Source organism: Hetaerina americana, unplaced genomic scaffold, assembly GCF_022747635.1.
Source record: "Hetaerina americana unplaced genomic scaffold, ioHetAmer1.1.p SCAF_2, whole genome shotgun sequence".
NCBI lineage: Eukaryota > Metazoa > Arthropoda > Insecta > Odonata > Calopterygidae > Hetaerina > Hetaerina americana.
Window position 1 is genome coordinate 19,790,556 of NW_027286763.1, and position 24,753 is coordinate 19,815,308.

Sequence of the window (24,753 nt, forward strand, 5' to 3'; positions counted from 1 at the left end):
ATTTGCCACTTCGAAGACTTCACCTCAAATACAAATAAATTCTTGCTCCACTGATAAATACACCATGGTGGTTTTTATAGACATAAAAGGCGCTTTTGATTCCGTCTGGTGGCCATCCGTAATTAAAGAACTAAAATATTTAAGGGTCTCAAACAACCTAATAAATTATCAAAAATTATTTTACCAACCGCGTGATAGAATACTCCAGCAAACACCTCAAGTTCTCTAAAGTAGCCACGAAGGGGTGCCCATAGGGTTCGGTTCTTGGCCCAACCTTGTGGAACGTCTTAACCAATTCGCTTTTAAGAGAAGAACTCCTGGATAGGTGCGATATTATCGCATATGCGGATGACATCGCAGTAACTATCCCTGGAAACAGCAGAAAAGAGCTGGAAATGTTGGCGGGAAAAACTCTACTTATCCTAGAAACCTGGGCAAAAAGTAACAAACTGAAGTTATCCACAGAAAAAAGCCAATGCATGACCCTAGGAGCAAATATATTAAGAAATCCGGCATGTAAAATCAATGGGAAACAGCTAAAGAGAACGAAGACCTTTAAATACCTCGGCATACACATACTACCTTGATCAAAAAGTTCCCGGAATAACCACCGTGTGGCGCTCCCATCGTCCCGATTTGAGTTCTGTTTTTTTTGTTAAATTGGTACATCTGTTGTTGATATTCCCTTTAAATCTTAGTGTCATAACTTGACATTTGCAAAAGTTACGTAGCCAAGAGTACATCTATCTCTGTGTGTGTTGGCGATTTTTTACAATTTCAGAAATGGATTTAAATTTGCAACAACGAACTTGTATTAAATTTTGCGTAAAAAACGGATTTAGTGGCGCACGGACGTTGGAAATGTTGGAAAAGTGTTTCGGCAACGATTCTCTAAAAAAAACGGTCGTTTACCAGTGGCACGAGCGGTTCAGAAGTGGTCGTGAGTCAATCGAAGATGATGAACGCAGTGGCAGACCATCGACATCGAAAGTCGGTGAAAAAATTGATAAAGTAAAAGAAATGTTGGTCAATAACCGCAAATTAACCATCAGAGAAATAGCGGAGGACTTGAACATTGCCTATGGATCCGCCCAAGACATTGTGGTTAATGATTTGGGTTTCCGTCGTGTAGCAGCAAAGTTGGTGCCGAAAGACCTCAATTTCATGCAAAAAAGAGACCGTGTTGACGTCGCAAAAGACATGATTTGCGAGGCTGAATCCGATCCCACATTCATCAAAAGGATCATTACTGGAGACGAGACGTGGGTTTATGAGTACGACACGCAATCCAGACATCAGGCAAGTGAATGGCGTTCACCAAATGAGCCGAGACCAAAAAAACCACGTCGTTTTCAGTCAAAAAAGAAGGCAATGCTGACGGTTTTCATGGATTACAACGGTGTAGTGCATCATGAATTTTTGCCAGAAGGCCAGACAGTAAACAAAGAGTATTATTTGGGCGTTATGAGACGTTTGCGTGAAGCAATTCGCCGAAAGAGACCAGAAATGTGGGCAGAAAACTCGTGGATTTTGCACCATGATAACGCACCGTCGCACAGTGCTATCATTATTCGTAATTTTTTGACGAAAAATGCAACAAATACCATCCAACAGCCACCGAATTCACCTGATTTGGCTCCCTGTGACTTCTTTCTGTTCAATCGAGTTAAAAAACCATTACGGGGAACGCGTTTTAGCAGCCGAGAGGAAGTAATGGAAAAATCGCAGGAAGCACTGATGGACATACCGAAAACCGAATATAAAAAATGTTTCGAGGATTGGATCAAGCGCTGGCATAAGTGTGTTGCAGTCGATGGGGATTACTTTGAAGGGGACAATATAGATTTAGATGAATAAACTTGTATTTTTAATTTTCTGAATAAATTCCGGGAAATTTTTGATCGAGGTAGTAGACGATAAACTTACCTTCCAACCTCACGTGAACTACACTTGCTCGAGGGTTAAGACTATCTTTGGTGCCATAAGACGGCTTTGCCGTAGTACATATGGCCTCAAACCGATGGAAAACATTTATGAGGGAGTAGTAATACCCATAGTCACTTATGGGTGCGAAATTTGGTCCCACAGAGTCAATCTCGCAAGATTCGAGAGAAAGCTAAAGGAGACACAGCGTGCCTGCTTGATAGCGATGTGCAACAGCTATTCCACCGTGAGCTGCGACGCACTCTGTATAGTGGCTGCAACTCCACCTCTAAAATACCGAATTTGGGAATGAATTACTCTAAACAAATGGAGGAAAAAATTAAATATAGAGTATTTCAACCTCTCGTTAGATTCAGAAAATGCAGTACAAAGATCAAGGTTAAAAAGACTATTGAGACAGGAAACACATAGCGAATGGAACAGAGCAGAAAAGGGAAGGAAAACGCACCGTATATTCCCGATCATAGATGACCGGATAAAATTAAATATTAAACACTCCTCAGCAAGCACACAAGTGTTAACCGGACATAGGAACTTAAACTCCTACTTACACTTTATAGGGAAATGTTTAACCCCTCTGTATAACTGTGGAAAAGAAGACACAGCAGAACATAGAGTGGAGGATTGTGTATTCTATGAGACAGAGCGACAACTCTTATGGAACAGTATGAAAGAGAAGCTAACGAGCTTTAGGGTAATGATTACATTCTGCCTAAAGAACAACAATAACCTGCTTGGAAAATTTGCAATAAGAAAACCGGCAAATAGTGAACCACAACAAGTGAACTAACTGGAAAATATTTTGTGTAAAATGTAGCAATGTATTCTCCTATATGTCTATTGAGTGATTTTTTTCTCTTGAATTGTTTATCATTAGTTTAACTCCTAACATATATAAGCACCTGTAGATGTTAAAATTTTAGAATAACGTTCCTTATGTCTGATTATTTTTGTCTTTTTGTCTGTTTTGTTATTTCTGTTGTTTCCTTATGTCTGATTATTGTTTGTAAAAATGGGAACTAAGATTCAAAGGAATCCCCAACTAACTATGAAGTAAAATAAAAGTGGACCCAGGAAACCATTTGTCAAATGGGTCCTAAAATTAAAAATTAAAATTAAATTATGATAGAATTGGTCCATTTTCCGAACGAGTTTTTTCATCCGCCATAGATGACACATTACTAATTACTCACTTTATCGTCGTTTTTTAGATTTAAAAGGAAGAAGACAATCCGGAATGCACCTCAAAAGATAGATCAACAGATATATTTTTTGCTTGATTTGGGTATAATCCTAAATAGTTATATTCATTCTATTTTTAGAATTTACTTTAAAATTCTTGCCGTGATCTTGAGTTATCATCCGGATATTTTCCGTTTATTTCAGTTTAAGTAAACTGGCGAATTAAATGAATTATAGATTCTTTTTTGAAATGTATGGAATAACGATCGATTCTTACTTGAGGAAGTGACAAAAGAGTGTCAAAAAAGGGGATTTTTTAGGGTAGAGAAGCTTTAGAGACGACCTCCCCAATGTAATTTAAAATACCAGACGCTGGAACTAATAGGAAGGAAGAGCCTGTAATGCTGAGGGAGTAAGAACCGCATGGTTACCTTCGACTCCTTATCCCATTCTCCGGGTGAGGTTGATGTGCGAGGAAGGACGAGTGAAAGAGGCGGAGAGGAAGGGGCCGAAAAGCCTGGCTGGCGGGTAGGAGGAGTGGATTTCGGCATCCCATGGATATCTTTGTTGTTACTTTTTTCGCTTCTTTCAAGGGGATGAAAGGATGAAAAGGAATAAAGAGGGTTCGAAGGGCGTGTGTGGAGCACAGTACTTGGACGTCAAGGAGTCACTCCCTAAGGCGCGAGGAAACCTTAGGGAAAGTTCTAGCCCTCGGCAGTGGGAAGGCTCTGGAGGTGGGGTGAGGGAAGTGTTAGGATAGAGAGGGTCGGGGGGAGGGGAAGGAGGAAAGGATCGAAGGTGGAGCGAGGATGTCTTGCTTCGGCATTCGGCGGTGGCTTAGCGCGGATTCCAGCGAGGGGTGAGTTCGTGGAAGGGGGAGAGCAGGGGAGTGGTGTTTATATGCATGTGTGTACGTAGTATGGTGTGGTTAGGTGGATATGCGGAGTTGCTATGCGGGAGAGGGCTTAAGGGGAGGTATCCTTACTTAAAAGGGTTGGTGTTTCATGAACTCGAAATTCCTGAAAACTAATGCGTGGTCCCCATGTATGATCGTTAATGAAAATTCTTATGGAAATCCCAATTATTACTTTCACAACCGATTATTTATGACCTTTAATGTACATACATACTTGATGACATTTAAATAAATGATATTGGTAATAGCACCTGGGGATTTCTTTTTAAATCGTCTCTACACAGCACATAAACCATGCATGGAGTCTTGAAATTATATTTTTTCCCGTCATGTCTAATCCTGCTCGTCGTTTTGCTTAAGTTTCATGCTCATGCCAAATTTACTCCTTTTTAACTAAGTAGGCTATTCCTTAATGCTCTGCGGTATGTTTGCCCTTAGAAAGGACTATGTATGTAGTTTACAACAATGTATTCCAGAGGATGGCATTGCAACTGAAGTGCTCTTATGATATTTAACGTACTCGAGGGGAATTATTTCTCGTGCCGACTATTTGGTTAAATGTAAAATACAAAATGTATCTTCAGCCGCACTTCGTTTTAGAACTTTCATCAAAGTTTATATTATGAATTTTATTACATACGGACGCTAATCGAAAGTGATTGCTTTGAAAAATATGTATTTAATCATTTGTTTTATTCACGCAATTTTCTCATATTTATTTTTATGCATTAGGTCCAACCTATATCTCTAGCTTACTCATTGACTTTTCGTATAATCAGACCAGTCAGCACCTTAGAAGTTTCAGCATATTCATATACATACATAAACATATACTATACCTTACGCTCATTACACCTCGCATTATACTATCTGCTGCCCTTCCTAAGTCACTATCCTCTGTTGGCAATTAATCAACAATCCCATTGTAATGGAAAGAATAAATTGAACTCCTCATGACCTCTTTTTGAACTGACTGTATTAAACAATATTACCTCAAGCCACTTTTTTACTTTTATTTTGGTATAAAAATCCCTTCGCGGCTTAAGGAAATGATTCCATCGTAAAATATAATTTTAAAAAGTCTCATTAATAAAATATTAGGTATGATTTAACCGAAGGGGAGTCTTGGAGCATTGGAAAAAGTGAAAAAAACGAGCAGTTTTCAAGTGGAACTGAATTTGCGATTTCCGAGTTAAATTCTCGCTCTGGTGGAGTTTGATGCTTGGCTATGGCGTCTTTTATGCGAGAGTGGTGTTGCCGAGAGTTCTGTTGCAGGTGGGGCACGGGCGGCCCTGGCAGGGCCAGATCAGGAGGGACGGAGAGGATCTCTTGTTTCTACAAGTATGGTGGTTTCGAGGAGGCGTCGCGTTTTGTGCTCTCTGACTTTGCATAACATGAGAGAGGAGGCGGGTAATGATTCGGAAAGGGGCGCTCTGAGGGGAAGCGGCAAAGCGTTGGGGAGCGCGTGCTGAGATGAGTGGGGGGCGGAAGGGGTCGCTCGGTTTCTCTAGGGCACGATGCGGGGCGGACCTTTTCCGGGAGTATGGAGAGGAAACAAAAACCGCACTTTAGGTGCGTGTGTATGCATTCATTTGTTGGGCGTTGATTTTATGTATGGTCCTGGTCATGGCCGAATTTGGATAACTTTTAGCTTTATATCCATTGAGATAGATCCAAGCGTACGGAGAGAATGGACCATTGAATTAGATACACATTTATTTGTCTCCCAATTCCAAATTCCCAGCGTGTTGAGTTTGGCGGTTATTTTGATCGCAATTGATATTCTTGTCCACAGAATCTCTCTAGTTACGAGATTCGTATCTCTTGACTCCTGATTGCCGTGACTATTTCACTAAAGACGATCTTCTGCCACTGTCCCTGTCACTCCGTTCATTGGCAAACAAAATTCTGTCTAAATATAGTGAACAGTTCCACCTGCCTTATTTTTTCTCTTTGACTCTGATTAATACCAGACCAGATTTAAACGGAGAGGTGGGATTTATGGCCGAGCATAAAGTTCACCTGAAGTGTGATATAATCATTATTTTGGCTTATTATTATAAACTATGTGAATTTACAATCGCCTTTCTTGTGTGTGTGTAGCGATACCGCGTAAGATTTGAAGAACGATAATGGATTCCTTTCTATCCAACGTGCTATTTGACAATGACGACATTGCGTGCACATTAAAAATACCCGTAACTCCTTCTTTGTTACTGGCCAAAATGGATTGGGAATATCACTCATTCCAGACGGTTCCCAATAAAGCACTAGCTCTGTCTAAGAACTAGGAGTTCATTCAACGCTGTTGTACCCATCGGTCCCTTTTAAAAGATACTGAATGCTTTTAGATCAGTCTTTCCTTCGCAACTATATGCATTTCAAATGAATAAAATCAGCACAGGAAGAATTAATCCTAATGCGTATCAAATGTGAAGAACTTAATGCATTAGGGACAAATCAATAACACCGGCTTCGCCACAGTCGGAAAGAGCTCGAAAAAGTAGTAAGGAGGAACTTTTATCTTCCTTAGGACTTCATCGGAGTAGTTAATTTACAAGCGGAACAAAAAGAAAATTCCTTTACGTATCTCACCGTACTTAGGAAACGGGAGATATAGCGATAAGAGCGCCGAAATGTCATTCACATGAATTACGTACTTTTAATGTAATGGTGCAAGTTCTGCTTGATCGATTTTCACCAACAAAATTTCGCCATCTCTTCTATGAGTGTCTACCGGTCGAAAAGAAGGATAAAAAATTTGAAAGTTATTAGAGGGCTCTAGTTTGCTTAAAAATTGACCAATGTGTTGGAGAGAGTACAACTCATGAATGGTCAATTTATTACTTTTCAAATAGTATCTGCTGTTTCATGGTGAATATTGGAATCGTAATTTTAAATCAAAATCTTTGCACGTGTTACTGGAGGGGAGTCTTCGGTGTTGAACGCGAGACGCTCACTCGACGACCTTCCTCTCATAGTACGTGCGGTAGTTACAGTCACCCTTTCGATGTTGATAACGGCTGAGAGTTCATTTTGAAGCCCGATGCAGATGAAAAGTAATCGGTATGAGGGTTGGTATAAGGGGGAGGAAGTTAGGGAATAAGTGCAGTTTTGGCGCAGCGTTTGTTGGTAGTACAAAACTCCGGCTCGAGTATTCTGAGGATAAAAAATCTGGAGATGTCGGTATATTAAATTGTGATTAATTTTGGTAAATAATCTCGGGCCAATTTATTCCGGTTTTGTATGTGCTTAGGATTAGAAATTCATAGATTTTTTTATTGGCATTCAGGCGTCTCCTTTCTATGCCTTCTTTTTCATATCTTTCATGAATCCCGCCATATTAAGCCAAATATTGGCTTCCTCATGTACAGGTGTATACCTGTATGTCGCAGCACTTTAAACATTCCCTCTAATACCTTTTTTAACAATTTTTTTAATCCTCGTTCATAATTTCAAACTTTAAATACGTCCAGTCTTCTTCTTTTTTCAGTCTTTATGATCCAGATTTTAATAGGAAATCCTTCGTACAAGAACTCATTAGTTTTCATCGTAAGTTCAGGTACATGATTTTTCTGTAATACTTTTTTTTTCTTGTCGGCTGCCCTTTTTGCATAGAATATTTTATTTTTATTTCAATTTATTATGAGCTACTCTTGAAAGTATTTGAATTCCTTGACGATTACTTTGTTCTTGCCCAATAATCCATTATTTTCGATTCACAATACCTTCGTTTTAAATTTTTCCAATTTTTCATCCATTTTTAACCATCATATTTCACGTACATTCGATTCCTATAGTATAAATAATATTTTATTTTGTAAATTCATTTTTCTAGACACAAAATAAATCTTGTTTTCCTCAATTTATTTAGTAAGAATTTTTGTCGTTTGGACAAGATTAACTGTGCTATTATCTTTTCATTTTGTAACGTTGACTTGCTCTGGTAGTTGTTTAATATCTACGGATCATTAAAATCCATATTTTATGCACCATATTCGCAGATTTAGTTAAAAATTTCACAAAGTACCCCTTTGTTACATGTGTCCACTTCCTTGAACCAATTGAGCAGATATGTAATGCAGTTGCAGATTGAAATATAATCAATTGCAGATTATTTTGCTGCTTGAAAAGCTTTTCACAATTATTGCACATTTTTCTCATCACTTTTTCATTAGTTTTCATTTGATTCAATTTTTGTTCCCTCAATACTCTTCTTTTTCCAATATAACCTTTTCATCTCTGTACAATATTTCCTTGCAAACACTGATTTCTACTCCGTCAAACACTATTCCCCCGTTTTCCCTGTTGACATCTTTCCTCATATCTTCATAGAAATCACTCGACCTTTTGTATGTAGGTTTAACCCTACCAAGTTTTCCTATCATCCCCTGACTCAGCAAAACCGACCTCAAGATCTTTTTATCTTATGTCGTTTTCTGTCTCTCTTTTATAATTTTTTCACATATTTCGTTCTTATTTCCTTTCGTTTAATTTCATCTTTCGTTACTCAGATTTAATTTCAGCTAATATTATCTTCCTAATTTCCACCTTTTTCAGTTCCAAAACATCACCAGTAAAATTTTTATTTAAACACCTGTTTTCTTTTATTTAGGTTCTAACAACCCCTCCCTGTCGCATTTTGCTAACGTACATTTTGTATTTATTTCTCCTTCAGCTTTTACAGAGGCAAAATCGGTTTTTTATTAATTACTCCGTTTTTAGGCCATAAAAAATATATTTATGATCAAATTGTTATTATTTTCTGTCTCATAAAGGTAACTCAAATGATCTCTTCCTGAATTTTAAGTTTTCATTTTATTAATTGACATATTTTAGACGATTTATTTTTCACTTTAATCACCCATTCGCTTATTCTACTTTTATAATGTAGAAAAAAAGGTTAATAAGTACAGTTAATAAGTATCATATTTATATATTAATGATATTCTTAATTTGTTATTGTATTTTTTTCTATAATGAATATAAAATATTATGAGTTAATTTTTTCTAGTATTATGCTGAATTTCTCATTTCAAATTGTAATATACCTAATATGAGTGCTTAAAAATGCATTAAATAGTAGTTTAGGTTGAATTCAAGGAAGACGTTCTCCATAGAAATGCCTTGCTGTAAGCCTTGGTCTCTTTGAAGCCCGCTATTCCTTCATTTCAAACGTAAATGAAACAATATCAAAGGCACCATTTGATCTCATTAGAATCCCTTTTAAAAATTTCGCTGCTCTGTTATTCCTCTTTAAATAAATATTTTTGCCGTAGAACCTAATTGTAATTGTCTTTATTTGATAATGACATCTTCGCCAGTTCTACAAACTACTTTAGTCAGCGATCACATAAGATTCATTTCTCTATTCAAAGCCTTTCAATTACAGCAATGGAAACATGGCACGTTTCAGAGAATCTAAAATTAAGATCAATAGTACGTTATAGAGAGGTTTTTACCGAGAACTGGGAAACAAGCAGAGGACTATTTTTTTTAAAAACCTTTTCGCCTTTGGAAGTATTTTCGGTTGATTTAAAAAAAATATTTTCCGGAGTTAAGGCACGCAACTCGCATTAAATAATAATGCTTCTATGCGCTCTTTAATTTTCACCAGAGTTACTTCCGAAACCCCTGGATTTATATTTAAATTTTTCCTTTGAAAATGGCTCTGGCTGACTTGGTAGGTGGGGGAGCACCTTATTTTAAATTTTGTTCGTCCTTTTTCCCCTCGTAAAACTCCAATCCATCCGCACCTGAGGGTGGTAGACCTAGTGGAAGGTGGGCTGGTGTGGGAAGGACGAGGCGGCCACGAGGAGGAGGGTGGAGGCTGCTTACTGGAGGAGGGGCCGGGGGTGGAGGAGGAGCAGGCGTGAGCCTATATCATAATCGATGCATTTCTCCGGCCTCGCTTGCTCTGCAAAGCCCGGCTGTGAAAGGTTTTTGATCATTCAGGTGAAACTTTCGACTTGTTTATCCATTTATGTATTTTTTTCTGTCCCTCTTCTCCAATTTCCTCTCTCGTGACGGCCATTTTCTCCGGCGTGCGGATAAATGTTTGGTCGTGCGTGCATCCATTTGCTACAAAGCCTTTTTTTATTTTATTCGCAACGCATCTCTGCGACCGCTTCTTATGGGCCTTAATTTTTTTTCATTCATTTTTTCCTGGAAAAGACGAAAGGAGTGTGTGCATGCTCTAACCATGTAATTTTCTCGAGACAAATCGATCCACAAATGCCTGTTAAGGTGTGTGCAAAATTAATTCGCACTAGAAATACGCATAAGAGAATGGTTCATAAAAAACCTTTTGCATTGAGGCGTTTACATAGTTGAACATATGACGCCTTGCGTTTATTTTTAGTCCGCCAGTGCCGACAGATGCCAATTTTCGTTCCAACCTCTATATTGAAATGGGTATAATGACAACGGTGGCAAAGTCCTAGCCGTATCCTGTTAATCCTTATGGGAAACGTTATCATACATTAAGGAGGTATCATTTACAGCTATTAATTCTCTATGCATGGATTCCTTTAGCATTATTCATTGATTGCAATCGATCCACTTAAGTATTTCTTCCGTGATGCACGTCTCTGCCGTGAGTCGACGGTGAATGCATTCCGCCACACCAGTTTGTGTCCAAAGTTTTTGGCACAGGTTTCATTCATCACGTAGTCCATAAAAAATTAAAATTATTTTGTATAGGTTGATTTGAATTTCTGTAAATATAAATTTAGAATTTATTAATGAATATTTAAACCAAGCGTGCATGCGTGATGTGTTGAAATTTGAAACATATGTTAGTAGGTAGCCTGAATAATTTATGAAAAAACGTTCTATGTGAAGGAAAAAATTTCGTAGTGTTCCTCTTATGAAAATACGAAGTGGGTCGAGATCCTCCCACTATTGACCCGCTGGTGTGCGCCACCGAGTACATGGGGAAACTTAGGTTGCGTCGACTTTAGTTTCTATGTGAAGGTCGGGATGAAATTGAAATATCACTATCCACAGTATTAACGGCTTCTCACGACTTTTATGAATGTATTCATTTTTGAGTCTCCAATGTTTTTTTAAAGTAACCGAATGCTCACATTCCGTAATGTTTTGATTTCACTAAGGCCATCCATTCGGATCTTCAGAAGGATAGATCATCATCTTTGCGTAGGGGCGAGATTGAGACTATGGAGTCCCTTCTACCGCCTAAACACTTGTCATACATTTACAAGATTGAACTTGCAGATAAATTTCTCTAATTATGCATAAGTAGCAATTAAATTAATACACACAGTATCTTAGGACAAACATACAGAAACGCAATATATTAGTTGCCTTGTCTAATTAATAACTATAACACAATATATACAATATGTACACTTACAATACATACTAATAGCCTACGTAAACATACCACAAAAATAACAATAAACAATATATGCAAGCAATTCTTATAAAACAATTCTAGTAAAAATTCTTGTAAAACAATATTCTTGGTTATATTTACAAAACTAACACAAAGAATGATATTGTATTGAAAGAAAAAGGAAGGATGACGAAGTCTGTTTCTCGAAGGATAATGGAATTTATGTAAATTTCGATATATTATAGCGATTTAACGCCTGAATTACGTAAACAATATAGTGTCAGGTGGTCAACGTAAGAGCTGTTGAATAGACTGTGTTTCCGCTGGTTGCTTTTCAATCGCCACATAAATTAATTTTATCGCATTTACCCATGTACTCCCAGCGCTAATACCGGTTATTCGATTCGCGTTACCTTCAGGTCTAATTCTTTTAAGTGAAATTCCAAAAATAACTTATATTTTAACTCCTCCCCAGTTGTCTGCATTACATAAAAATTATTATATTTTCAGGCATCAAATCCCCTTCATAATATTTCTGATGAAGTCTCGTTGTTCATAATGTTAAGTTGGATTTTTTGGCCAGGTATGAAAATTTTAAAGCAGTTGCCGATCAATAAATCAGTTTACTCTTGAACGCCGTATCCAGAATAATGTCAAATGTTAATTTTCCATTGTTGATAGGGTCACAAGGGAGTGACATCTTTACCTCAGGAGTCGCCAGTGTCTTCCATCGCTTCGACATTTTTCTCCTGGCATCTGCCTGCGACCCCGGACCCCCGGCCCCCCACCTCTAAGCGCATTGCGGCCACGAAAACTCGCGCGTGCTCCGATGTGAGCGGGCATTCCTACAATCTCGTTCATTGAATGTAGCGTCACTGGACGCGACTGCTTGCGAAGTAATTCTAGTGGTGAGCGACAATTTCGCACAACTGAAACGCTACATCTCTCCCGCTCTCTGTCTCCATACGCTAGGAATGAAAGGGCGGCGTTTTGCAGATACAATCGCAAAAGGGGACATGCGAAAATCCATTCTCGTTGCAGGACATGAGAGTTCCTGGGAAATGCTTCGTTCCAGCCAATGCGTGCAGTTCAGGGGGCATCCTATTTCCAGCATGCTTCACATCCAAGCTACAACTTGCCACCGATATCTGGTCCCACTACCGTTAAAACAGTAAATCATCCGCACCAAACTATTCCAAATGTCACGAATTTGAAAGATAAAATCCTTCTGCCGAGAAATTCAGCGCAAATGATAAATGCGCAAAATCTCAATCGAGGATAAATTTTCATGTGTTTCGTGATTTCTATCATCGATTTAGAGCTTTCAACTAGGGCTTTAGTCAGCCAACTTGTAACCTCAATAATTATGTAATTTGAAATCACACGTTTAAATAATAATCATGATGAAAAATTTATAAAATTTTTCAGTTAATATGGATTAGAAATGAGTATTCGGAAGAATGTATTGGTGATTACATTCGACAATTTTATTACGCTAGTTATTTGATGAATAATATTATTTTCCAATAGTGAAGTGTTTCATGTAGTTCAATGAATTAGGAAATATATTTTTATGAGAAAGAATTATCTAGGATCAAAGAGGATAGCGTTTTATTTTCTGGTTTCATAGTTTTGCTATTTATAGTTACCTTATTTAAAATCCTAAATAAAAATCTTTTACGGTTTTGAGGAACGGTTTCATGAGATTGGAATCAGTTTCAAATAATCTACTTTTAAGGTTTTGCCGCAGCACATTCTATTTTTTGATGAAATAATAATCTTTCACGGAAGAAAGTTATTGTTTTCCACTCATTTCCAAGTATGCATGTGCATATATATGTATATTTTATATATATGGGAACTGCCCCCCCTACCCTGATGTGCGAATTTCACACGCCGTTAGGTTTAATACTGGGTGCAGTCAACCATCACCTACATAACGGGGTTGATTACTGTGTTTATGGTTTATATATATATATATATATATATATATATATATATATATATAAACCATATATATATAATTGATATTTGTACTCCCAGGGAGACAGACTAGTTTATCTGACCACCCATAAAGGTGCCATCAGAAAAGAGAGAGTTTTTTTCAAAGGAAGAATTATGTGAAAAAGAGGTAAAAATGTATCAAATGAAAGATCTTGGAAGACGAAGAAAGATTCGCCAGAAGACTTAATCCCAGTGTTGTGATCACGGAATATTCGAAATAATTCACAAAAAATATTCTAAGGAAGGAGGAGGAGAAATCCCGTCGGCACACTCACAACTGATGCGTGGTCTAGTCGCTCATGCCTGGGGAAAAGACTTAGCTCGGCGGTGGAGAATGGTGTGGGGGGCGGGTCGGAGGGACACGGCAAAAAGGGAGCGGTGGAGCATGAGGGCTGCGTCATCGTGAGGGAGGGAGCGGCGGGCGTCAGAGATAAGGAGGCAAAGAAGAGTGAGAGGGAAAAGAGACGCAAAAAGGGAGAATGGGAGAAGGTGAAGTCAGATAAGGTTGACATAAGCGCCGGAGACGGAAAAATGAATTCTCGAGTGGTGCTGTGAAAATGGCGGCATTTATAGGGAGGAGGGGAGCAGGTTACGAAGAAAAGATTCAGCAAGGGTATTGGGAAGCACCACCGGAACACACTGCGGCCAAAAGGGCTGAGTAAACAACCTGTTATTCCTTTCTTTTGAGGTGTATTATTTTCAATAGTTTTTATCAGTAGTGGAAACGAATATTAAGAATCCCGGGATCTATAAAGAAGTGACCATAACAGTGTTTTCTCATTCAGATTCCAGAGTTTAGGGTGTAGGAATTTTTGTATGAAATTGTGGAACCACGTTCAGAGGTCGAAATTCCTCCGTCCAGTTTTCCATTGCCCCTTCCAGTTTTATTCTAACTCTTATGATAGTATTATTCTCTTATGTAAAGAACTATTTGCAGTGTAAAGCTAAATTGGTGACTTATTCGTTCACATTCATGGGCCATTTGTCTAATTTTCATAGCATCAATATAATTTTATTTTTTTCTTTTTAGTGCCAAATTCGCTAAAGAATAAATTTTAATTCCTAGGTGACCTAATAATTTAGATTTATTTCGACCGTCGCGTGAATTGTACATGCCGCCTACTTCATGTGTTGATCCCGAGCATTTGAGAGCATAAGTGTTGGAAACTCCAAGCTTATGCTTTATTTGAATAAATTGTACGATTGAAGACATGTTAAATATGCATAAATGTCAGAATTATCATCGTCATAAGTATTTAAATCCAAAGATTCATTACAGTAATTCCTTCCTAATATTTCATTTTTTACTCCCGTATAGTTCTTTCGTTTATCCTCCTGATTCATTGTGTTTCACATTTTTTACCATGGTCTTAATTATGGTGCCCCTGCTTCTAATCGTGCTTCCGATTAATTCATCATGTATCATGGTGTGCCCTGTCCATCCGGTTCTTCTCTTCATTAGCGTACTGTCTCTCCCTTCTCAACTTTCCCGTGTACTTAAATTCTTATGTTATCCGTCAATTTTTCCTTAAGAATCTTCCTTCTTTTTTTCTTTGGTCTGCCCTTTCAATGATCCAAAGAGTGCCTTTTTCCCTATGGACCCTTTTATGTTTTTAATCCTTGTCTTTTAACTAACTATGTACAGTGATTAGTGACTTTTCGCCGTAAATAGATACCTTACTAACTTGAAGATATCGCCGTAAAATATTCGTCTTACCCGTCATACCGGTCCCATTCTTTTCAATTACAGGTTGTCTGGATTCTCGGCTGCTATCTCTGCGATGTCATCTGTGAAGCGGAGCACGTTAATTTCTTCCCCTATCTCCTTAATTCCTTTGATGTCTCTTCCCCTGTGCTTCTCTTACTGTCTCAGTCAGGTATATATCGAATTATGCCTCCAGAAGGTGACATCCTTGTCAAGGCCCTTTATTTATTTCCGATACTTGTTTTTTTGTTTGAATTACGGATATTCGGTTCTTTGACCAGAAATTTGAACATAATATTTCAATCGACATTGTCAAATACTCCAGTCTTTCCTAAGAATCCAATTCCAATAGATTTTTGTGGGTATAAATATTTTACCACTACCCTTGGATGAAATAAGGTCTACCTCATTCCTCTGCTATTCCTCATGCCATGTTTTCTGACATTACTTGCTCCTTCTTTTCTTCGAATTTTCAATGAGAGCACACGGGGGAATTGGTTGGTCGACGTCCAGTATACAATTCCCACATCGCATAATTTTCGATGCACTTAAACTAATTACGTGAAGTTTTCTCAGCAATATATTGAAGAAAAATGGTGAGAAAATAGAATAAACAAAGGTGAACTATGCTGTGAGTATAATAATTTCTCCCAAAACTTGAAACAATTGAATTGATTTCTTGGCCTTCCACGAGAGCTGATTTTTGTGCAAAGTGAATTGGCGTTAGGCGAATTGCAACGAGAATACTGTTTTTCATTGTTCATTTATTGAGTTACTTATCGTGCAAGTGCACCGTTTTTAAGGGATGGTGCCTTTAAAATAGCAGTGGATTCAATGATGCTTATCAATTTCATTGCATCCAGTCGCATATTCCTGGATAAATCGCGTGAAAATATGGAGTTTCTCCGGTCCTCTTGGAGTAAATGCTCATTTTTACTTTCATTGACGAACTCTTTCGTATGGAATGTAAAACAAGGTGTATTTAGAAATGTTAATGTTTAAAAAATACCAGAGCTTTTTATGTGTCAGGTACGGAAATAGAGTTCGTTATTTCTATTTCTTTTTAGAGTGCGACGGCCCACAACAATGCATGACTATGAATAAAATGGAATTTGGCTTTTATGGGAAAAATGTGATGCATTTGGATGGAAACACTTGGAACGGCTGAGGCAGGAAGGGGGAGTGTGGGACACGGTTGGAAGGAAGTGTTTTATTTTCATGGGACTCAGGTGGGGAGTGAGCGAATAAGATGCCGCGAAATGGCGACATAATGGAAGAGGGCAAGGAAGTGGTGTGCTGGGCGCCGCGAGATGCCAAGGGGACTTCGGTATGTGCTTGCGTGTCTCCAGGAGCGTTATTTCTTCGGGCGGGTGGGATGGGTGGGGGGGGGGAGGAGTTTCGGTGGGAAACGGGATATTCCATTGCTGTTCAATTTTCAACCATATGATTTCGGTGCTATTTCGCAGGGTATTTCCTATTCGTGCAATTTCTTTCAGCCTCAAACGTCGTGGCTAAACGCCCATCAACGGAATTAGGAATTGGTAAAGGTACTTTTATGGCGAATAGCGCAAAGCCAAGTGTTTTAATCACCACTTTATAGTTTATTTTCGAATTAACTTGAATGGAAGGTCAGAATAGGGAAACTATGCAGATCATCACTTAGTGTAATGTTACGAGAAATATTATTGACTCCTTTCCATAAACTTAATCTTTGCGGAGTTATTTTGGCAATGAAATCGAGTATTTACAATTATTTTTATGGCCATAATGAACACTGAGTAAAATTAATCTTGTAGCCTGCATTCCTACTAGAGATGTTTATTAGATTAGATTATTACATTAGAAGTTAGATATGTTATTTTTTAAACTCATTTTAAATATTAAAATATCATTTTTCGATTATTTTGACAATTATCAATGACATTTTTATATTATTGCTGGTTGATTGAATTAACAATAACAATAAGAAAGGTACATTTCTTATTGCTGTGGCGTGCCATGAATATTATCAGTTTTCAAAATCTCATTAATCTCTCAATATCTCTCTCCATCTGTTTTTATAGGGTTAAGCCTTCCTCCTAACACCCAGGATATCTCTATTTTTTTCTGTATCAAATGAAGACAGTAATACAAATACATCTTCGAGTATGAAGAATGTATACAAGCAATTAATGATTTTCATTTTTATCAAAGAAACAGAAAACTAATTATTTAAATAAATTATTTGAAAATTGAATTGTTTTTTCCGGAGGACCTTAATTGATTATATCTCTCTCAATATTGGAACAGTATTCGTCATGGAGATATAAAATGTAGTGTATAAGATTGAGTGCTAATGGATTTTTTTGTCGATTACACGCTAGTCTTGCGAGAAATTCTACTATGAAACTATTTTATGCTATTGTGGATGTTCATTTTACGGAATTAAAATTTGCTATTGAAATTGCGCCAGGGGAACTTGCAAAAATGTCTGCAACAGTCCATTGATGCTTTTAATATTGTACATGGCTACGATAGGAATCAATGCTACGCAGTCTTCATCAAATTCAATCTATTGAAATGTAATGAAATAATTGACTTTGTAATTCCACACACTTTTACATGAAATTACAAAGTCAATTATTTCATTGCATTTCAATATGTTATGCAAATTCCATAAAGTTACGCCTGAGACAACAAAAATTCAATCTAATTGAATTTGTTGAAGGCTGAGTAGTTGTTTGTTTTTTCCCTACAGAATATACTGTTTTTCTATTGTAATTTAATGTACTAAAGTGTCTATAAAATTCAATGAGCTATAACGTTATTTGGAAAATGCTATTCACCGAGTGAAGCATTAATTAATCAGCCGAAGGCTAGCTTCCCTTAGGTCTTCCAATGAAAAGCGAGGTTCCCCAGAATATGTCTCAAACAATACGGACTCCTGAGATATTTATTTTCATTTTTCCTCAGTGATGAGAAATAATTCCTGAAAGGAAGCCGTTTCGCGTGGGCCATTCTTCACTTTGCAGCCGATAGGAGGCTGCGTGCCATTCACGAGTGAACACTGCTGATAAAATTGGACAGGAAAGAGATACTCGATCTCCACCTAAATAGCTGAGAGCTTGGGCTGTCCCTTATATCTACTGAATTCATCGTACGATATCTGATATTAGAATCGTGTTCACCTCCGATATCGATTTTACTATTTATAGTCAGAATTAGGCAGGACGGATTGCGGGTTACTCATTTTATTCTACCCTTCAAACGTAGGGACGCGAATTCAATTCCGCTCGCCTCCGCAAAAATTTACTCGACTGAAAGACGGTGTAATCGATTTCTCGCGGATGTGGCGAAGCCCCTTGTGATCAAAGGAATAGGTCTCCAATTGGAACTGATTGACGATTTGTTTCACTCAATGAAACCTTATGGAGATAAAATCAATCGGGGATGTCTGAGGAATTTATTTAAATTTTTTACACGTTTTACGATGAATTCATTCATTCAGTGTTTTTAGATTGATTCAAATTTAATGAAATTTATTTTATTTTGTTCAGGAAAGAACATTGATTTTTTGAGCCATATGGATGTCAGACTGAGAGAACGATAAAGGTAATCTTAGTAACATTTCATATTTATTTAGTACCTAATTTTTTCATGTTTATTTTCTCAATTTATTTAAGAATTAAATGCTATAAATGACAAAGGGACGTAGAATTCCAATGTGCAGGGTAGTGGCCTACTGACTGGTGGGACCGAGATCGAATGCGGGGGGTGCCTTTGTGTATCCTCAGTGTCGCCCAATCTGTATAATTTTTCGGGTATTAGATCTACCTGTGAAACCGATACCATTTTATACGTGATTTGCTACCCTAATGGAAAAGGCTAATCTAATTTAAGACGCCTTTGGGATTTGTCTTGGGGAACTCTAACATCGCCTATCAAGACGACCTCAGAGTTCATAACTGTGGTTTTATTGATCACGAGTGAAAATGTGATTACTTGTACCTAGAAATATTTAGTCTTCATAGTCTCTCATATGATTTTATTGACTTGGACTAAGCTTGTTACCCGTCACGATCAAACTGAAAACTATGGTGGTGTTTGAGCAAAGCTAACCACAGGTCTATTCCGTACCCCAAGTCCTAAGATGGCAGAGGCCATTTTTAAACCGATTTTTATAGGACGAGTTTTTAGAATGAAATTTTATTTTTCCACTTTTACAATAATATATTAAATATGATATCAAATGAGTGCATAGGGTACCGTTTCTAAAATAAATAGTCAAAATATATGTATTTTTTTGGTTAAAATTCCTTTGCTGTCCAAATAACCCGCGCCAAATTTAGCGTTATTACTTGTAGAAATCTTAGAAAGTATAGTGGGGAGTATATTATCCCCCCATGTAACTCCCCCCTTAACGCTACTCGATTACCGCTCCAGCAGAGGTACAGGAAAATCCACATTTAGACTACGTAAAGGTTATAAATTAATTACTTGGATACCAATATTAGAATAGAGTAGTAGAATAAAAGACATTGGAAACATGGAAGCATAAATTCAGGCACTTCTTCTACAATTCCCACCTCCCATTTCCCATTGTCTCATTGAGCGATTTTTGAGAATAACTACTTCAATTTTATTCAAGAAGTAACGAGACAAGAGAATATCTTTCCAAGGCATTATTTGGTACATATTAAACTTAATACATTAAAGCATTTAGTAGTTTACTAATTATCATATATTAAATGAACATTGGTAGGCAAAGGAAGAAACGATGAATTTTACTCCGCTGTGGATAGAGGTGCCGGCAAAATACTGTTTTCTGCAGGGAATTGCAGAGATCTTTGAAATATAATTGTATGGTGAAACCTGAAAATTAATTTGTTTGGGTGCACATCACGCCACGAGGGTAAGGAGTCTTCCAAAGTTTTAAATGAATGCGGTTAAAATGCAAAAGGTAACATAGGCTAGGCAGAATTTGGATATACTTTTCTGGAAATTTGTGAGAAAGCAAAAATCGATATATTTTAAAGAATATTTTTCACGCTGGGTTGTTGAACATGTTGACACAAAATCAAGATTTTAATTCATTCACCTATATGAGGAGCAACAATTGTCGTGTTCCTTATTTTATTTACATTATTTATCAACATATGTAATGATTTATGCCTACAACTACCGGGTAATTCGTTCAATTGAAACAGCTGCTGCGAAATTCAACAGTCTCGTATTATTCCTTGAAATGTGTATAATGTTTCGGTGAGTAGCTACGTACCACGACATTTGACTCTCTGGAATTATTACAAATACAGTTAACTATTAAAGTGCATCAGGTAATATTTTTGGAATTCTGGTTCACTTTGCCTGGCAAAGGCCAAACCCATTTTTACAAAGCATCTGTAGCATAGCGTCCTCACAAACGGCTACGTGATAAAGAAACTGCCTACGTGCATAGAAAAGGACTATATTACGAAATAAACTCATTTAAAGTCCGGAGAAATATGTCTGGAGATGCTGGGCATAGCAGCTCGTGTGATTTTCTCAGTGTGTATGTATGTGTGTGTATTTTTATTTATTAGGTAAGCTACCGGTTAAGGTAGGTTTTTGGATGGACGTAATTACTAATTAAATAATTTGTGACCCCTATTAAAACACAACATCCTACTCTACATCACGTCCCTCTTCAGCTCTAAGTACTTTCTTCCTCCCTTCATCCCGTCCAACGTCCCTATCCTGCTCCTTCCCTTTCCTCGTTTGCCTAACATTCTCCCCTCAATTACAGTCTTCAACATCCCGCTGCCGGTCAATACCCCCTTCAGCCACTTTTCCTGCCTCCATAGGATTTCTCCCAACAACCCCCTCTCTTCGCCCACCATACCAAGTACTTCCTCGTTTGTTTTCTTTTCTGTCAATTTCACCTCCATTCTTCTCCACTCCCACATTTCAAAAGCCTCCAGTCTACCTCTACCCTCCTGCTTCAATGACCACGTTTCCGCGCCGTACATAGCTACGCTCCATATCAAAGTTTTTACGAGTCTTTTCTTAACATCCTTACTCAACGTCCCTTTCATTAATTCCCTCCTCCTAGGGAATCCCCATCAAAGCCTGAATTGATTACTTTTTCAATTGATATTTTCCATTTATCGATAGTTTTGAAATAAAAATAATGGGTGTTTTTATAAACGATATAGATATATGTATTATTTTCAAATAGTAATCATGATAACTACAGGTGCATGCACTGTGTTATCGAAGTGAATTATACTCCTCTACGCTAACGAGAGGAGCAAAACTTCTTCAACGCCCTGTACACCATTATATTACGTGGTTTTCACTATCGCATACGAATGGATTGATTTTTCCACATCTATCGGCTAAATATTCTCTGTAAGTAATATGTATTTGTTTGTCTACTATTAAAATTGAAATGTTCCAACGATAACAATTAAGTTCTTTAACAGGTGAGTTACAGATTTTTTGTGGTACACTTTAATACATTGATATTGATTGGAAGAATTCGGAGGGATTAGATACCTTTCAACAATCATTACTTAATGTGATGGGCGCTGCAAATATAGGAGCGTCCATTCATACGCAAAAACCACCAACCACTGTATAACATTGGTAATGATGCAATCGATAATGTTCTGTGTTGATAACGTTAGAATTTTACAACACAATATTAGCAAATTGTGGAATTAAAATCGAAAGTTTGAGAATAAAGTGACTGTGGCATTTCATTTAGATATGCGCAGTTACAGCCTTCTTCTTCAAGGACGGAGTGGACCCCTCTATCCATGAGTAGTGCTGTGGATGGCCTGAATATTAATTTATTTCTAAATATACTAATCAATACCAATATAGTCTCAAAATATTTAAGCGTTCTTAACCTATGTGATTTAAATTTCACGTTCTTAGTCTAATTCACTCAGTTCCTTCATTGGGAAAGGAAAAGAGACTTATCATTGTAAACACCACAAACCCCATTTGAAAATTTCGAGTACTGAAACATTTTTAGCTAAAATCATAGTTTAATGACCAGTTCATTCTTGCCATTCTTCGTAATTAACTATCCGCCCTCATTTATGTCAATTCTAGGGCAAAGAAATCACTTTATCTGAAAAATTAATACGATATGTTAGGTCTTGTGGGAAAAATGTTCTGTAAATGAAAATTGAAGCTCATGAATCGAAATTGAAAGAATGATTTCTTAGGAAATGGGTTGCAAGATATTTAAAATTCGAATTGTGTTTATAAATGAAGAGAATTGTTTTTTCAATTGTACGAGCTATTCATCGATAATATTCGTCCTTCATTTCATGCGTCCTAAGCATAATGGGTTGAGAGGCATGGTATTCAAATGAAATACCTGTGGGCGCTTCTAAAACAAATTTCAGCTTATGACGAACGAGCGTAAAAGCTTTAAAAATTATGGCGAGGAGAATATTGTTTCATGTGGTGCAAACGAATGGTTATAATTTTACTTAAAATAAAATTTATGAAGAGATTGCGAAGAAAGCCATCTGAAGCTGGCAGTAAGAATTTGACTTTATTTGAGGTACGCAAAAAGTAAGTAATTGTTATTGTGAATATTATCGTGAGTTTCCTCGTAAAAAATGTTCACTTACCAAAGGAATTACTTGATGGAGAGAGAAGTGCGTATCATTTAATTATAATTGTATTTTTAATTCTTGCTTTAAGCCATCCAGCATTCCGAAGGGTGCCTAGATTTTCCTACTGCGCATTGTAAAAAGAAAATAATCAGGTGAATATCCGGTCGATAAGTCGAATACATTGACGCAAATAGTGCTATTGACTGGCTTGTTATTACTGCTAAAGATTTCCGAGAGCGAGGTAATAAGGAATAAAAATCAAATGCGAAAAATTGACCCAACCTTGGGTTTGAGGTCGTGCTATGGTTTGTATACTGAAAACAATATTTTTTCTTCGGATGACTCTTAAATACATCCATGCGGGTTGTTTACTGCATATGGATGACCGTTTCACCTAAAGCCCGAGTTATAGCTTCTTCATTCAACTCGGTCATTTCAAGAATCTGCAATGAATTCAGCCCTAGAATTTAATCGAGAATCCGTTGAATGAAAACGCGGAAATCAATTATGGTAATTTGCATTCTCGGCGAAATAAGTGGAGGGAATTGACTATTCATTCTTGGTGGAGGCAATTAGGTTGCTTGTTACGAATTCTCTGTTTGCGACCAACTAAACCCAAATGGTAAGGGGCACGGTGTGCAATTTTGTATCACGCTCACTCATGTACTCTCTCGCATGAATGATTTTGCTCCATTATTCCGTCTGTGGCGTTTGTATTTGCCTCCTTGTCTCCTTGCCGACGTAGTTTTGAAAGCGAACATCATCATCGAATATCCGAATATTTTTTTGCGACCAACATCGGAGCTTTGCTCGTTATTGCCCTAGATATTTTTAGTCAATAGAAGGGTAAAAATAATATGCTAGCTCTAAAATATTTATGGAAAAATGTCATGCGATTTCAATTGATTCCTTTCCTGAGCATTCTGAATTTCTGCTTGTTTCATCAATATGGGTTTGCAAAATAATTTCTTTTCAGGCAATTTCTATTTTCTGATAAAATGATATCTCGAGTATGATTAATTAGCTGACGATAGCATTCGATATCGAATTATCGAGTGGTTTTCCTTGTAAGATCTAGTCGCTTAAATAACACAGTTTCAGGTATAACATGGTGGAAATCCTTCATGATGAAAGAAGACACTTGGCGTTTCCACTTACAATATTTTTATTATTACGATATAAGTTTCGTCTGCTTATTCACCACGGGGGTAGAGATGGCTTATAAATTTATGAGGCAAACGTATCAAAGTACTTGATTTACCAAAGGCATATTTCTAGTAAGTCCATTTCAAGGTATTTCTTTAAAGTATTAATTCTCTGAAGATAATATTCCTACAATTTTAATTCGTACCTGAATGCTCGGTAAATACATAATTGCATTGAAATATATTTATATTTATCACCTGTTTATATTTTCTTATTTATAAGCGGAACTTCATTTGGTCTTTTTTTTCACATTAGCCAGTTCTGTTATCATATCAAGTGAGTGAAATTTTTAACGTCCAAGCAAATTTTGTTGACGCTAAGTTATAGTAAGCTGATATGAATGAAAGTGGTTCTGTTTAATTACTCATTATTCACAAGACATTTTTAGTGCAGGAAATAATGCTTCAAGTAATCATGCTCAACTTTTTTACTTCAATTGCAGGAGGTACAGTCAAAACTTTATCGTATCACGAACCCTGAATTAGTGGAGTCACTATGCAAACTGTAGTAGACGCAATTTTGTACTAATTCGCGTTGATTCAGGGAATTAAATTTTCAGGTGACTGATTGAGAATCTTGCGTAACAAGTAATATATATTGTAAGTTGACATCGAGTCAGCTGCTGGCAACGCTATTAAATTTGTCGCACGACATCATAATTTAATTACACTGAGGGAATAACGATTCCCTTATCTCCCTTTGAAGATTTCCATTTCAAAAAATACAGGACTATTGATTATTAATGCCTCCAATGAATATCTGCTTGGAGTCAAATATATCTATTCCTTAAACCTTAGGGATATATTTAAATACCTGCGCTTCCTTGTTGCATAGAATATTCTCT